This window comes from Mustela nivalis (assembly GCF_964662115.1).
Source record: "Mustela nivalis genome assembly, chromosome: 13".
Lineage (NCBI taxonomy): Eukaryota > Metazoa > Chordata > Mammalia > Carnivora > Mustelidae > Mustela > Mustela nivalis.
This window is the reverse complement of record NC_139032.1, coordinates 2,919,714-2,932,555: the sequence shown is the minus strand read 5'-3', so window position 1 is coordinate 2,932,555 and position 12,842 is coordinate 2,919,714. Positions and strand designations below refer to the sequence as shown.

General features: G+C 47.2%; 1 long non-coding RNA gene across 5 annotated transcripts in view; it reads right to left on the bottom strand.

The window, feature by feature from the left end:
• LOC309845855 overlaps nt 1–12,842 on the bottom strand; it is a 112,143-nt gene that overhangs the window by 31,183 nt on the left and 68,118 nt on the right. For all 5 annotated transcript variants that reach the window (XR_014301540.1, XR_014301541.1, XR_014301546.1 and 2 more), the window contains 3 exons: nt 10,394–10,437; nt 10,020–10,128; nt 3,407–3,549 (listed from right to left, as the gene is read on the bottom strand). This is a non-coding gene — a long non-coding RNA (uncharacterized lncRNA). The remainder of the gene's footprint in view (nt 1–3,406; nt 3,550–10,019; nt 10,129–10,393; nt 10,438–12,842) is intronic.

The window sequence follows — 12,842 nt, the reverse complement described above, 5'->3', positions numbered from 1 at the left end:
TTTATGGGCCATGGTCTCCCGTCCTCCGGATCTCACTGCCCCTGGCACCACTCACTTCTATTCACCCATTCTGTCATACGCAGCTTAGCAAAACCATCTCAGCATCCCCATCTCCAATCACAAATGTTGCTTTGATAGAACTAAAAAAGCTTATACAGAACTTTTGGCTGTGTGCCTTCAGAGATATGGATAAGGGGCGATGATTCAGTGACATGAAATGGATAAAAATGATAGATTCTTTCGACAAACAGCAGCTAATAACCACTTTCAAATGGCGAATTAATCATTTGGGCCTTTTAGTTGCCATTTAGAAGAGTTCAGAAATTCAAATGCCAGTGAGGGTAAGGGGACAGTCTACTTGTGTGTGGGCGGGCTGGGGTGTATAAGACATCTACAGTTATACTACATCTTACTAAATTAAACTTTCATCTAGAAAAAACTGCACATTGACATATGGTTGTAGGAAAGAATACAGAGACATCATAAGCACCCAACACCCAACTTCCCCAGAGGGTAATGTCTTCCAAAACTACAAGATGATGTCACAACCAGGACACTGACACAGTCAAGACACAGAACTTCCATCACCACAAGATCCCCTCAGGTGACCTCTGTCCCCCCATGCCATCCCTAACCTGGGTAACCAGGTAACCAGGCATTCCTCTTCACTAGTCTGGTTTCCATCTCCAGAATTTTAACATTTCAAGAATGACATATAAATGGAATCGTGTGGTATTGTTAAAAAGAGAAAAACAAGGGGCACTTGGCTGTCTCAAGTCAGTAAAGCAGATGATTCTTGATTTCAGGGTCATGAGTTCGAGCCCCATAGAGACTGCACATAGAGATTACTTTAAAAAAGAGAAAGATAAAACAGCCAAAATGGAGTCATTTGAGATAAGTTCATGTCAGCATACCAAGAGTTAATATCTAACCTAATTGTGATTTCAGCCTCTCCCAGGACTGTAATCTTAACCCGTCAGTCTGGGATTACCTGGTCAGCACTAGGGAGGCCATCTGCCTGACGGACCTTTGGCCTTCCCCCAAAAGAAGGTGGCCTAGCCTAAAACAACCCACTCTTTGCTGGTAACATCTTTGTCCTGCCCCCTCTGCCTGTAAAAGTCTTCTGTTTTGTACCATGTGTGAAATAGGTCTCCTTCCTAATCTGCTAGATAGGATGCTACCCAATTCACAGATCACTGAATGAAGCCGGTAACATCCTGAAAATTCACTCAGGTGACAGGGCGCCTGGGCAGCTCAGCAGGTGGGGCCTCTGCCTTCAGCTCAGGTCATGATCTCAGGATTCTGGGATCAAGACCCACCTCGGGCTCTCTGCTCAGTGGGGAGCCTGCTTCCTCCTCTCTCTCTGCCTGCCTCTCTGCCTACTTGTGATCTCTGTCTGTCAAATAAACAAATAAAATCTTTTTTAAAAAAGGATTTAAAAATATTTACTCAGGTGAATTGCTTTTTAACAGTAATCTTTTGGAATTGAATTTTTTACTTTTTAGAACGCCCTTGTAATCTGTTGCATAAATAAATAGTTATTTTGCTTGCTGAGTAGAATTCCATGGTGTGGAGATATCAGAGTCTATGTGACCATTCACCCACAGAAGGACATCTGGGGTGTTTATAGTTTTGGGCTACTACAAATAAAGCTGCGCTGAACGTCTGCATATAGGTTTCTGTGTGAACATTAGCTTCCATTACTGAAGGATAAATGTCCAAGTTTTTCTTTCTTGGTCGTATAGTGATTGTGTGTTTAGTTCTGTAAAAACTGCCACACTGTTTTCCAGAGTGACTACACAAACTCACATTCCCTCCAGTATGCAGGAGTGATTCGGTTTCTCTGCATCTTTGCCAGCATTTGATATTGTCAGTATTTTGTATTTCAGCCCTTCTGTTAGGTCTGTAGTGATACCCCCCATGGTTTTAATTTGCACTTGCCTCACGGCTAATGGAGTTAGGCATCTTCTCCTGGGCTTATCTGAGGTCTTGTTCTCATCCTCAGGACCTGTCTGCTCTATGTTCTAATTACACCATATTTTAAAACACAGGACAGAGGAGCGCAGCAGGTCCTGGCTGGCAGAGAGCCTGCTACAGGGATGATCATCTCAGAGACTAAAAGCCATGGCTCCTGTTTAAGGATTTCACAGTGTCCCAGTGCACTCCCTTTAATAATCACAGACACACACCCTGAAAGAAAAGTAGGGTTCTTTACCAACAGCAGGTGGACTCTGAAACCTAAGTTCAGGATCCCTTGTAGCCAACAAACAGAAGAAACATCTGCCCTGACCAAGGTGACCCCATGTCCTCCCTGCTGTAAATGGACAAGGAGGCAGCTGGGAGCCGGAGGCGGTGCAGAGGGATGTGTCGGGGAGGGCAGCAGCGCTTAGAACCCCAGGTTCCTTCCTTCCTCTGTGGTACTGACACTTCCACTTCCATTCACAGAGGCTGCTCAAGCAAGAGTTTCTTGCTTTGGGCCCCAAATCTGCATTCTTAGTGAGTATGCGGGTCACTCTTAATCCGGTCCGAAGTTTGGGAAACAACTGCTTCTATTGTTCCTCTGTCACAGGTTGGATTCCCAGTGAGCTGTGTGAGCTGGCCTCCAGCCAGGGTGTGGCTTGGAGCCCTTTAGCTCCTGGGGCGGGGGGGGGGGGGGGGGGGTTCCTCTGTGTCTGGGGTTAGAGGCCTCCAGCCCCAAGTCCGCCCCCACTGTCTCTGAGCCTGTCCGGTTGAACTACTGACGCGCATTCACAGAACAGGGGACACGTGTGTACTTACTTGTCCTTGGCCTGTTCGTTTCACGCAATCTCACTTTCTGCTTCCTACTTCCTTACCAGCTTACACACGTTTTGTGAGCACAAATTCTTTGGGGGAAGGGATGTAACAGGCTTTGTTAACACTAGAAATTGCGAGGTACCTAAGAAAGCAATTCTAAAATAATTCATGTGAGATGTTCCCAAGTATCCTAATCAGGAATCCTTCTGCCCCATGCATTAGGAAAAGATTCTCAAAAGAAAGATGAACAGTTTCCTGAAGTCCCGTCTGGCCAAAAGCACCTATAAAAGATGCTTCACCTAGATGAACGCTACACTGCTGTCCACTTCAAGCAGCTTTAATCACGTCCACTCAGCAAAAATCTCACTAAAAGTGCTGATTTCAATTACATGTCAAAATAATATTTTGGTATATTAAGTTAAATAGAATATGGTATTAAAATTAAGCTCCCCTGTTCCTTTTTAATTTAATAATGTAGTAACCAGAAAATCTAGAAATGCGAGTGTGATTTGTTCCCCTTCCCCTGGATGCGGGGCGGCCCCTCCTCACACAGCTTTTTGCCCGAGGTCACCTCTGCCTGCCCTGTGGCTCCTCCCACCCGGCGGGATTTCTGTTCACGCTCTGGTCTTACCCGACTTCATGTTTGTCATTCTTCGTCTATTCTCCTTACGTGAAAATGCGGGGAAGGCCGGGACAGAGAGTAGGGTGTGGTTCCTGTGACCGCCAGGCGAACAACTCTATGGCAGAAAACGGAGTCCAACTGCTGACCCAATGCTATATTTTGTAAACAGTTAATTAAACAGAGATTAGTTTTGAAATGCACATTTTTTTCTTCCTTTTTTCAAGTCTCAGACGGTTTCATAGGCCCTTGAAGTCCTGTAGTGCTGACCCAGGCCCTTGAGGCTAACGATATATTTCTATTTTAAGGATCTTCTCGCTGCTTGGGTTCTTTGTGCCTTATGGATGTAAGCAACCTGACCCATGGTCAAGGATGGAAATCAGGTCTCTATTTTAAAACTCTATTTTTAAATCCGAAAGGTGGCAGTGGGTGAGAATCTGGGGGCTTCTCTGCACCTTGGTGCGGGTGCGCCAGGAGGAACGCTCTCAGCCCCGTGATGCCGATAGTCTCTTAAACTCTATGCATTCAAGTGTTACCATGTCACGTCGATTCTTTGGTTGTCGGATGTAGCAAACATTCTAAAAAGCAAAAAAAACAACCACTCAAAAAAAAAAAAAAATCCAAGAAACAATCTGAGCAGCAGAGTAATAGGGATGTGAGTCAGTAATTCCAACGCAGCCCTCTGGGCGGGGCACACCAGGCACCCACGGTGGGGGCAGGGGCAGGTTATATCCGGTCTGTGGCGCACGTCCCTGCCACGATTATCAGCATCTCGTGTCCTCCTCTCGTGTCTTGAGGACGCCCGTTATAATGTCCACATCCTCCACTAGCTGCTGTCACTCTGGACCTCGCCCTGTTCCCAAGAAAACATTGCTTAGCCATCAGCCAAGGGACAATGCCAACAGTGTCAATGTCGTGCGAACTGAAACCTGTCCATTCTAAAAGACTTTGTCCCCGTTTTATTAAGGTACAACTGGCGTACAGCACAGCGACTTGACTTAAAATATTGTGAAATGCTCCCCACCGTCAGTTTGGTGGGCACCCACCATTTCAAACAGATTCCCAGGAGATCTCTTCCCTTCGGAGCTGCTCCCTGTACCAACTTCCCCGTGCACCGCGTGGCTGTGGTGGCCCCGGTCCACGTGCGTCTCACACCCTCGCTTCTGTCTTCTCACGGGAAGCTTGTACCTTTTGACCACTTTTTCTCCAATTCCTTCTCCCCGCACCGTCCCTGCATCTGGGAACCACAAATCTGATCTCTTTTTCTACGACATTGGGTGTTTTCTTTCTTTCTTTCTTTTTCTTCAAATTCCACATACAAATGAGATCATACAGTATTTGTTTCTCACTGACTGGCTTATTTCACTTGGCATCATGCCCTTCAGGTCCATCCATGTTGATGCAATTGACAGGATTTCCTTCTTTATGGCTGAGTAATATTCCACGTTCGTGTATGCCACGCCTTCTTTACCCATTCCTCTACGGATGGGCAAGGACGCTGCTCCCACAGCCTCCCTGCTGTAAATAATGCTGTGCTGAACACACGGGTGCAGGTGTCTCTTCCACAGAGCATTTTCCAAACCTTTCCACTTTAATTGGGGTTTTGACCCTCCTGTGCAGTGTTGTGTTTTCACGCACACGGTGGATATGAGCCCAACCTCCAAATCCCAGAGCTTGTCTAAGAATCTCCAGTCTTTACAGACTGTGAAATTCAAATCCATCTTGGGAAGGTGCCCTTCCATCTAATTTCACAACTGTCCATTTCATGTGGTTCTGATTTTTCCCTCTTTTCCAAATATCTTTGATAAATTTATACATATCTTCATAGCCGGCCATCTACAATATTATGGTAACGGGCAAGGGGTGACCTAAGGAAGAAATGAATACTTTGTTCTGTCACAGGCCGGCACACCTTCCATGGAGGGCCAGCTGGTAAACATGTGTGGTTTGCAAGCCTCTGTCCCAGCCCCTCAGTCTCCTACGGGAACAGGAAAGCAGCCACAGACCGTCTGTAAATGGGAGAGCGTAGCTGTGTTCCAATAAAACTTTATTTTGGACATGTGTTACAGACACAACTTGAATTTCCTATAACTTTCACATGTCACTAAATAGTGGTCTTCTTTTCTCCACCCCCCCCAACCATTTAAAAATGTGAAAACTATTCTTAGCTCGAAGGCTGCCCAAGAGGGGACTGTGGGCCTAATCTGCTACCTCCTGCTATAAATTGTCAACGATTGTGGTCAATAATTATCACGAATAGTTTTGGTGCTGTTAACAGTTACCAAGCGATTGCAGTGACTAAATGACTTTTAAAAGGGCTTCTAGGCACCGGGGTGGCTTAGTCAGTTGGGCCTCGGACTCCTGGAGTCTCGGAGAGCCAGGTGGGGGGGAGATCCAGGAGTGCACCCGCATCCACCAAAGCAGTTATTTTATTTTAATTTATTATCACTTGGGCGGGGGGCGGGGGGCAGAGGGAGAGAGAGAATCGTAAGCAGACTCTATCCAAGTCCAGGCCCCACGTGGGGCTCAATCTCATGAGCCTGAGACCGTGACCTGAGCCATCCCGGCGCCCCACCATCAGAGCCGTTACTCAACCGCTTATTTTCTCTTCTTCAATCTGGATCCTAACAAGAAGAAAGGGAAAGTGGGTAGTCCGCCAAGACCAGGGGGTCCCGGTGGGGCTCCAGTGTCTGGCTGGTGAGGACTTGAGAAGCGTTTGTCGTCACCACCACATTTCCATGACCCCCGACCCCCTGCCGGAGGGCGTCTTCTGAACTGCACCCGACGCTTACCCTGATTCCCCCGAACAGGTCCTCTCGCACGTTCTCAAAACCACCCGAACAGGTCCTCTCGCACATTCTAGAAATGGCAGCCTTACTCACGGTCGGGCTGCGTCCAGACTAAGCGGCCGCGACGTCAGCAGTGTGCTGCCACCTCTCCCTGCCGCGCTCCGGGAGGCCCGCGTGCACGTGTTTCCCTGAGCCAGATGCTTCCGACCGAACGAGTGACGGCCCGAAGCCGTGTCTGCCAGGGACACCGTGGGACTCCCACAGAGTGCGCCGCTGCAACCTCACTGAAAGGGGGTCTCAGCGACTGCTTGATTACGTCCTAAATGCTTTTTGGGGTTTTCTGGTTCTCAGAGGGGTTTTTTTTGAAGGAAAAAGTTTTAAATTTCAGCTTTCTTGAGGAACAACTGACAAGGTGTAAGCTATTTAGCGCGTACATCACGGCGGTCTGGTCTCCATGTGGGGACAGGATCCGCTCCATCTACTTAAACACATGTGTCGCCTCACATCTTTTTTTTTTTTTTTTGAGCACATTTAAGTCCTACTGTAGTCAATTTCAAGGGCACAATACAGTATTAGCAACTAAAGTCACTACATTTTACCTTAGATTCTCAAATCTTTTTCTTTTTTTTTTTTCTTAAAGATTTATTTATTTATTTGACAGACAGAGATCACAAGTAGGCCAAGCGGCAGGCAGAAAGGGGGAAGCAGGCTCCCCGCTGAGCAGAGAGCCCGATGCGAGGCTCGATCCCAGGATCCTGAGATCATGACCTGAGCCGAAGGCAGCGGCTTTAACCCACTGAGCCACCCAGGCGCCCCTCAAACCTTATTCATCCTATAGCTGAAGTATCTACCCTTTTAACAAACTCTCCCTCTGCTCCCAGCCCTCAGACAACCCCATTCTATTCTCTGTTTCTGCAAGTTTGAACTTCTTTTTTAAGATTCCGTGCACAAGTGACACCAGGCAGAATTCATCTTTCTGTCTGACGTATTTCATCGTCCGAGCCCGCCTGGCTGTTGCAGCAGCAGGATTTCCTTCGTTCTCACGGCTCCGTAACATTCCCTCACACACGGGGACCGCACCTTCTTTTTCCCTTCACCCACGGGTGGATACTGTACCTCTCTGTCCTGACCACCGTGAATAATCCTGCAGTGAACGCGGGCCGCACACCTCTCTTTGAGACACTGCTCCATTTCCTCCCGGTGTATTCCCAGGAGCAGAATTGCTGGGTCATAGGGTGGTTATACTTTTAGTGTTTTTGAGGAACCTCCATCCTGTTCTCCACAGCGTCCGTGCCAGCTTGCATCCCCTCCAGCCGTGCACGAGGGTTTCCCCACATCCTTGCCGACACTTATTTCTTGTCTTTTCGTTAATGGCCACGCTGACAGGTGTGAGGTGGTATCTCACTGGGGTTTGATCTGCATTTCCCTGATGATGAGTGATGTGGAGCATCTTTTCATGCACCTGCTGACCCTCTATATGTCTTACTGGGAAGAATCTTTACTCAGGCCCTCTGCTCATTTTTTAATTGGATTTTTTTTCTACTGGGTTGTATGAGTTCTTCATGTATTTTGTATATAAACTCCTTAGATAACTTGCAAATATTTTCTCCCATTCCACAGGTTAATGTGTCATTTTACCGATGGTTTCCGTTGCTGTGCAGGAGCTCTGTAGTTTGCTATAGTCCCACTTTTTATTCATTCATTCACTCACTCATTCATTCATTATTTTCCATTATTTGTAGAGAAGGAGGAGGAGGGGCAGAGGGAGAGGGAAAAAGAGAATCTGAAGCAGATGCCACACCCAAGCACGGAGCCTGGCGAGGGGCTTGATCTCACGACCCTGAGCTATAAATTAAGAGTTGGACCACTTAACCCACTAAGCACCCCACTATAGTCCCATTTTTAAAAAATTTTTGCTTTGCTTTTGGTGTCATGAAGGGAAAAAAATCTTAATTAAGAATGAAACAGATTCGGTTTAAAACGTGAATTGCTATTAACATCTGTCTTCTCTCTCTATGTCAATAGCAAAAATATATTGGTCATTAAACACATTAATGTGCTGAATAAATCCTATAAAACAACATAATTTAACCAATGCCTCTAATGTCTTTTTCAATGGTCATCATTTATACCCCTTTGCACATAAGGAATAACTTTAATCCTGAATTCTTGAAATATTCAAGTCACTTACTCAATGAAACAATATTTTATGAGAAGCTCTACCTTTCTTATTTTTTTCCTAATGCTTAGCTGAAATGGTGCCAGTAAACAATGTATTTTCTCTAAATGTGCATGCCCCATTGAAAACTTACGGGAGAACTTTTGAGAACCTGGCACCCGTTAGCCCAGACAGCATGGATCCAAACTTGTGGTGTCCCATGTCCCAGGACCCCCACCCTCTCTCTTGCTGCCACGCGGCCTCGGCAGTCTGATGCTGGCACCTGGGCTGGGCTTGCCTCTAGGGGAAATTCCTACAGCGACCTTGTCAAACAAAAAAATAATAGTGAGTCAAAGGCTCTACCTATGAAGCTAGAGGAATCACGGAGGAGTGGGAGCAGAGCCCTGGGGCAGGGGGTAATCCAGGTTCACCCTGAGGCTCTGGCATTGTTCTGAGGACAAGGTCGCCTTCATTTCTCCAAAGCAGGTGACCTTCTGCCTGCCTCCAGGAGCCAAGTGGTGGGTGGATGGATCTGGAAGGGCCTGGGCACACACACAGAGCTCAGGACCATCCTGTAAAGTCATCGTTTCTCAGCCCAGGCAGCTCCTGCCATGCTGGAGGCTTGGAGCTACTGATTTTTCTGGAGAAGCCAGAATCTAGACGTTTTTAATGTCCACATTCTCAAATTTTACATGTTAAAACTATTTATATCTTCTTTGAAATCACAATGTGCCCTCACTCCCAAAAAAGGTATGAGGCTGTGTTTGGGCCCCAGGCTTCAGTGTTCATGCTCCTTGCAGCCACCGCTGGCGTTGTGGCTGATGTGACACCGAAGGGAGGAGGCCCTGCCTGGGAGGCACCGCACGCCCCCTGCACATCAGCAGGACCCGGGCAGGCATCCAGCCCTGACGCACTGGGAACCCGTGACACGGAGAGGACTCGAGCCATGCTGCCAGCCAGACTCCTCACAGGATAGCTTGCTGTATGTGATTTCAGGCAAACACACGTGATTCATGCAGTGGAGCGATTCATCCAACACCCGTGCCGTTAAAGAGCGAAGGGCAGACGGTCCTGCGGTGGCCCCCGGAGACTCTGCAGCCAGGACGGGCAGCTCCAGCCAGGGCACCACACGCTTGCTTGCTGGGTCCCCTGCATCTACCACCGGTTTCTTGTGCTCCCACAGGCACGGAAGGCTCCTGTCCTGTGTTCCCACGGGGACGGAAGGAAGCCAGCAAGCATGTGGCCGGCCTTCTGGTGATACGTGCGCAGAGAGAGAAGCATCCTGTCATCTTTCCCCCCGTGCCGTGCTGATGAGGACCTTCACAAACGGGGAGCCTCAGAAACGGGGGCCCCGCTTCCCAAACAGGATCCAGGGAGCGGAGAGGGCCTGCCCAGCAGCCACACTTCCCCAAACGGGGCCCGCTGGCTGCCAAGGTGCAGGTAGGTAGAAACCAAGGTCAGAAGGTAGAAACCAGACTAACGGAGGAAAGTGAGGCTCAGCTCCTTGCACCCAGCAAAATTTACACTTCCTCAGCATTTCTATGAACTGGAAACCTCCTAATTATTCTAAGGATAACCATGACAACGATGGCACGGACAGCTGGGGTGGGCCGTGGCTGTCCGTGTCCTTTATCCCCCACAGAAGCGCTTACTCATCAAGCGCACAACGTGATCTTACTTTCTGTCTGGAGCCGCTGCCGCACGTCACCCCCACAGAAGCTCTGATTGCATCGTCTGCGCGGTGCAGACTCGGTGGAAGGTTTCCCCGGGTGAGAGTCATCGCTGGCCTGGCAGGAAATGAGCACATTCATACTTAATTGCCACATAAGTGCCTTCAGCTCTTTTACTCCAGAACTACAGAGCAAAAATCTTTGGATAGGACTAACCCTTTTCACGCCATCTTGCTGTGAAGACTTGTGTTACATGCCTCAGGCAGCCTCCCTTTATAAACGGCACCTGCCACAGGCTAACGTATGGGCCTGGCTCTGGGGACTTATCCTCCCATCAGCTGGGGCATCCCCTGGAAGGGCCACAAGGAGGCTGAAAACTCACCTTCACGTCACCCAGCAAACTGGTAGCCGCAGGATCCCGGAGTCCTGTTAGGGAAATCCGTTTTAAAAGTCCAGTGAGTTTAAATAGCCAAGACATTAAAAATAATTAAAAATTCCTATTTTCTTCATCTCTTTACAATATTTCAGGGGCTACAACTCCTGATTTCCTGCTCAAGCCTGGGGTTACACTGCTGTGCACCATAGGCTGACATGCGCATTACGCAAATGGCATTTCTATTGCTGGAGCAGGTGTCAAAAGCCAGGCACATGGATTGTAGCAGAGTGTTTCAATAGATACTCAAACAGGGCTGCAACAGAACTCAAACTGTTTTCAAAGCCAAGAGCATATCAACGTATAATATGATCCAGATAGCTCTCAGATACAGGCTTTCAAGGACTGGGGGCCTCATACCACAGCAGTGAAAGAAGATAAATTATACTTTTTATCGGAAAACTTGAGTGTCAGTTAATAGTATCAAAGAAAGATCAACAGATGTAATGAGTGTGGCCGATTTCAGTACTGGTTCCAAAGATAATGGCCTGCTTTCTTCTGATTCTGTGGCTCTTCAAAATAGATCCTCTGGGAAGAAAGTTTCTCATTGCAGTATTTTCTTACTTAATTTGGCTTTTTTTTTTTAAGATTTTATTTATTTATTTGACAGAGATCGCAAGTAGGCAGAGAGGAGAAAGCAGGCTTCCCGCTGAGCAGAGAGCCCGATGCAGGGCTCAATCCCAGGACCCTGGGATCATGACCTGAGCCGAAGGCAGAGGCCTTTACCCACTGAGCCACCCAGCTGCCCCTTTGGCTTGTTTCTGATGAAAAAAAAAAGAACCATTTTTTCTCTAGATTTTAATCTGAACACATTGGTGGTTTTCTTACTGAACTCATTGAAACCAGTCTTTAACGTCTCCAAAGACTGGAAAGCTTCTGTATCACCTTTCCATCGACAGACTCCAAAACATGTGAATTTGGATTTGGTTTTTCCAATGTCAGAACAGTGACTTCTTGGTTTTGTTTCATTTTTTAAGCTAGGAATATTATGAAAAATTATACTCTCTTGGAGGCGTAGGGATTTCTAGAAGCTACCTTGTTATCCCGCCTGTTTCTAGAGGATGCAAGGGTAGGCATGCCCGGGCTCTGGCCACCACTCGCCTGCCTGGAAGAGCAGGTGCTCGTCTGTCACCCAGCATCTGGGCCCCCCTCCGTCCTCAGCTGCTGTGTAATGCAGATTGTCACCTAAGCAGTGCTCGGCAGTCACCTGCATTGTCATTTACAGAACGCCGGGAAGATACTTCAGGAAAATATAACTGATTTCCCCCCAAAAAGTTCACATTAAATAACACTAGTTTTTAAAGTATATAGACTCCCGTTACTGGGAATAATGGCATTTTCCTAGCTTTTATTCCATAACGAAGAGGAAAGCTGGTTCTCTCAGGCTGCGGAATGCTGTGGCGACGGTTTAAGGAACGTCTGAGAAACTGGTTGGCACTGTTGTGTGAATGAGCTTACCTTGGTGTCTATTTGTCTGATGGGGACACAGACTCAAAGCTCAGAGGCTTGGAACTGGGGGGCACTAAGGTGACTGTACACTGGGGCATATGCAGGACCAGTAAAATGTGGGGTATAATTTCCCAGTAAAAACCTTATTCTTACACAACCAAGAAAGAAATTGGAGTTTTGACCTTACAAAACTGCACGGATTCTTAATTCGTACATTTCTTTGTGAATTTTAACTTGAACTCTGGGGGACCATAAGGTTTTATGGGTGCATGGTGACAAATGTGCTGAGGTGGCAGGAGGTTTGGCCCTGGTTCTCTTCCCATCCATAGGCCAAGAGCTTGGAACAGTGGCACATGCTCACTTCACTGTTTTTCCCAGTTTACAAGAAATGCTTCCTTTGGTTAAGAATATAGAAAAAATGAGAATTTAACTTTTTTTCTGAAGATTTTATTTATTTACTTGACAGAGATCACAAGTAGGCAGAGAGGCAGGCAGCTAGAGAGAGGGGGATGCAGGCTCCCCGCTGAGCAGAGAGCCCGATGCGGGGCTCGATCCCAGGATCCTGAGACAATGGCCTGAGCTGAAGGCAGAGGCTTAACCCACTGAAGCCACCCAGGCACTCCGAGAATTTAACTTTTTATTTTTTATTATTATTATTTGCTTCAGACCAGTGGAAACATCACTGAAAATGTCTTCCATCTGTGGACTCAAAGGTTTTTATTGATTTCTAGTTTTTTCCCTCCAGAGGCGCCTGAGGAACACCACATGGGTTGGGTCACTTCACAGGTAACATCCTGTGCCTGCTAAGTAATCTACCCACACTGGAATTTAGTTTGTCGTGATAGAATCGGGTCACAAGACCCTGGATAGAAAAGATACAAACTGAATGAGGAAACTTAATTGTTTCATCTCGTATAATTGCTGATTTTAAAAATTATGATCAGTGGGG